Genomic DNA, 3,755 nt, shown 5'->3' on the forward strand with positions numbered 1-3,755 from the left:
GAGTGAAGCGAAAAGACTACAACTGTGTAAACAGGCCCCATTTCCGTTTCCGGTGGCAGGGGAATATTGACTATTCCTACAGAACTCAATGGGATTTACAAAATGCTAAATAAAACACTACAGGAACGTTTTTTCTTCACGAAACTTTTTTTGGAACGTCATTGAACAGCGCTGACGACACGGTGAGTAGCATATTTAAAAAAAAGAACGTTTAAGGTTGTTTTAAGGACATTATCGGACATGCTCTATGCTAGCCATTCTAAAGCAGCCAGGGGGGGATTCTAAATGAGCCAAAAAGCAGAGACAGGAGCAATTCTCAAAATTTTGGTGTCCTTCATTCGATTTCATCCTGGACACTACAGAAAATGGGCTTAAAGTGTAAAAAACCGAACTTCTCCTTTAAGTGTCATTGTGTCCTTGGACAGGACAGTTCACCTGCATTGCCTACTGATGCCCCAGGGCAGCTGTGGCTACACTGTAGTTTGCCACCATCAGTGTGTGAATGGGTGAAAGACTGAATGTAGTGTAAGCCATTTGGTCAAGTCTCCTGACTTAAAAAAACACTATATAAGTACAAGCCATTTACCATAAGTCAGAAATCTACTATAAACTGTAAAATAAAATTATATGAAATTATTATGCCACAAACAACCTTTTTTTTCCTGTCCTTTATATTGAAAATAAGGTTGGCCCTTCTTGCACTCGCTGCAGTTGTCACATGAAATAGAATGGCTCAATACACAATAGCAAGCAGTTATTAAGCATTATTCAAGCGACTCTCTTTACCTTGAAGTCCAAGGATCTTGAGCTGCTCTGACATAAAGGCTCCTCATACATGTTATGTTTCAACGTCATTCACTATTCAGAGCCAGTTCCATAACCCCATTGTGTGCTTTTTTAAAAGACGCTTCATAAATGTCTGTGAAACTCTCTTAAATCAATGTGAAATTTTTCAGAGTTGACTGAATGTGTATTTCCCGGAAAGCCTAGCTCCTTCTCGGTGGGAATGTCATAAAAAAGCATAGAATCAGATTTTTTTTATTCAAACCTTGGGTAATAATTATTTAGTCACTCCACTTCTGGTTTCCATTTATACCAAATAACCCCCTTTACTCCTGGTGCTCACAGTGAGTGTCACTAAATGTCTTGTGCATTGAAGTAAAGTGCAGTAATTTGGAACCTGACATGGAAATCCAAACCTCTGCTCCTTGCTCCTTTTCTCTGATGCTTGAATAGAAAATGCCATTTTGACAACTTGAATGCCTTTAGTACTTTTTGGTACCAGTATGCTGAACATATTTATGAAATTATTTGGATAATCAATATGGTTATGTGCACATTTCATGGGTAAGAACCTCATCAGAATATGGGCTTTCAAAGATGCACTTGCACCATTGTATTTCTACAAACAGTTACCACAGTTTTTATAGATTTAAAGGGGACACCATGACTCCTCCAAATTAACTTCTTGCCATGTCTTTTGATAACTTTGTACCTTATTTTCATTTTCTCTATCCTACATGGGAAGACATCAAAGGGGAACGAAAGTTTTTTTTACATTAGGACCTTGATTTTACCTTATTACATCATGTTCTACTTACCCGTATGAGTTTTGTGTAATTTGGAGCAGTTCTGAAGATATTCGGTTAGGTTATCTTACATACACACTCCGCTTTGTTTAAAAAATATATATAAATATAAAAAATATAACCGTGGATGTCTGGGGGACAGTGATTCGCCAACATGTTATGAATGCTGGCGTACCATAAAAAATTTATAATGAACAGTCTACTTTGCGTTTTCAACTCGTTGCCCATAGGAAGACGTTACTTGGATATAACCTAACAGAATATCTTCAGAACAGCTCCAAATGACAAAAAACTCATATGGGTGAGTAGAACATGATGTAATAACGTAAAATCAAGGGCCTTATGTAAAAAAATACGGCGTTCCCATTTAAGATTGTCAATCTATATTGAAAAATATGTTAGTTCATCTAAAGAATTAAGAATTTTTAGATCATTGTTTCCTTCTTGCTGTGTCCCCTGAGTTTCAAACTAGCTTTACTGTGGACAATAACACTGGATTTCCAATATTTTTATTTTATTATTGGTAAAGCTACACCAAATAACAAATTGTGTCAAAAGTCAAAATCTGAAACAACTCTATTATGCTTAGGGCCCAAATTTGTCATACACTATGCAGAATAATTTTTTTATATTACTTTCATTCAGAGAGAAGTAAGTTCCTGATGGAAAAAACAATAGAAATCTATTAGAGCCAATTTTAAAGATACATTTTTTATTAACCCACAATTTTGTTGTATTTATGGAATGCATTTAAACAATAATGATAACTTTCCAAACAAAAATCACTGCTAAAGTATTTGTCATGACAGGAACAAACCCATTATTTATAATTGCTGGCCAGCATTTGCATGTTTCTACTGATTTTTTTGACAGTTTATCTTCGAACATGAGCTCTGAGACTTTGAGGTTAGAAGACATCTTTGCTATTATCCCAATCAATTACTCACTTAGAGATTGCTGAACAGTCTGAAATAGGGACTCTTGCTTGGCCACTTCAAAAAGTTAATATTGCTCTCAGTCAGTAATACATATTGGCCACACAGTAGTTGGCTTTACACCCAAATAAGCCAATAGTATAAATCATATTGGTCTTAACTGCATTTTTAGGGTTGCTGCATTCACTCGGATTCCCATTTGCATTTTTGGCAACATGCAAATAAGGACTTTCATTCCATTTTTAAAATCCCTTCATCTTTTTTTTATTCACTTAAAAATTGATTTTTGTTTTTTAGAATTGTTTTAATTTTTGACTCGTTTTTATTAGTTTTTTGAGGAGCCTGATAATCGCCAAGTGCTGTATAATGATCTGAAAAATCCTTTGATATATCGTAAATTAAGATGATACTTGGGTCAAAGCTATGCAGTGTTGCTTTGAAAAAATATCAAGCATAGAAGAAGCAGCTACTGAACCAAAGAAAGATCCTTAGACAGAAGTCAGATCCTATATATTACAGTCTCCTCACATTTATACAGACTCTTACATATAAATCATATTTTTCCACCTCTTTCCTTTAGAAGCTGTCTAGTGCAGTCAGTCTATTAAACATGACGAGGAACGGCACGCCAACAGAACTAAATGTACATTTCTTACCCCACTACTTTTACAAAATCTTATACAGAATACTCAATAGACTAACGAGCTTTGAAATTTGTTGCTCAAATAAAGTTCAGTTAAATTAATAGCATTAAATTAATGAATTTCAGAAAGCTGAAAGCAAGCTGCTTCTCTATGAAAATAGGCTATAGAATATAGACTGAATGCACTCAAAAATAACTAAGTAAGGGTGATGGAAACTGATAATGCAAGCAATTATTATAATGTTTTGCTTTAACTATAGTTAATTGAGTATTTAACAGCAGTTAGTATCATAACTGCAGAAACTAGTACCAAATTAAAGAGTAAAGCTGATAATCAAATTAAGGGCCTGTCCCTATCCCTTATAACAGCCTAGGAAGTCTTCAACACTGTCATGTAAAAGCACTGACTCACAATTTGCCATATGGTTCAAACCTAAAAAAAAAATTATTTATATATATATATATATATCACAACATTAGTCTAGATGGATGGATGGATGGATGGATGGATGGATAGATATATAGATAGATAGATAGATAGATAGATAGATAGATAGATAGATAGATAGATAGATAGATAGATAGATA

The sequence above is a fragment of the Cyprinodon variegatus genome, unplaced genomic scaffold (assembly GCF_000732505.1).
Source record: "Cyprinodon variegatus isolate N-32 unplaced genomic scaffold, C_variegatus-1.0 Scaffold868, whole genome shotgun sequence".
In the NCBI taxonomy this organism is placed as follows: domain Eukaryota; kingdom Metazoa; phylum Chordata; class Actinopteri; order Cyprinodontiformes; family Cyprinodontidae; genus Cyprinodon; species Cyprinodon variegatus.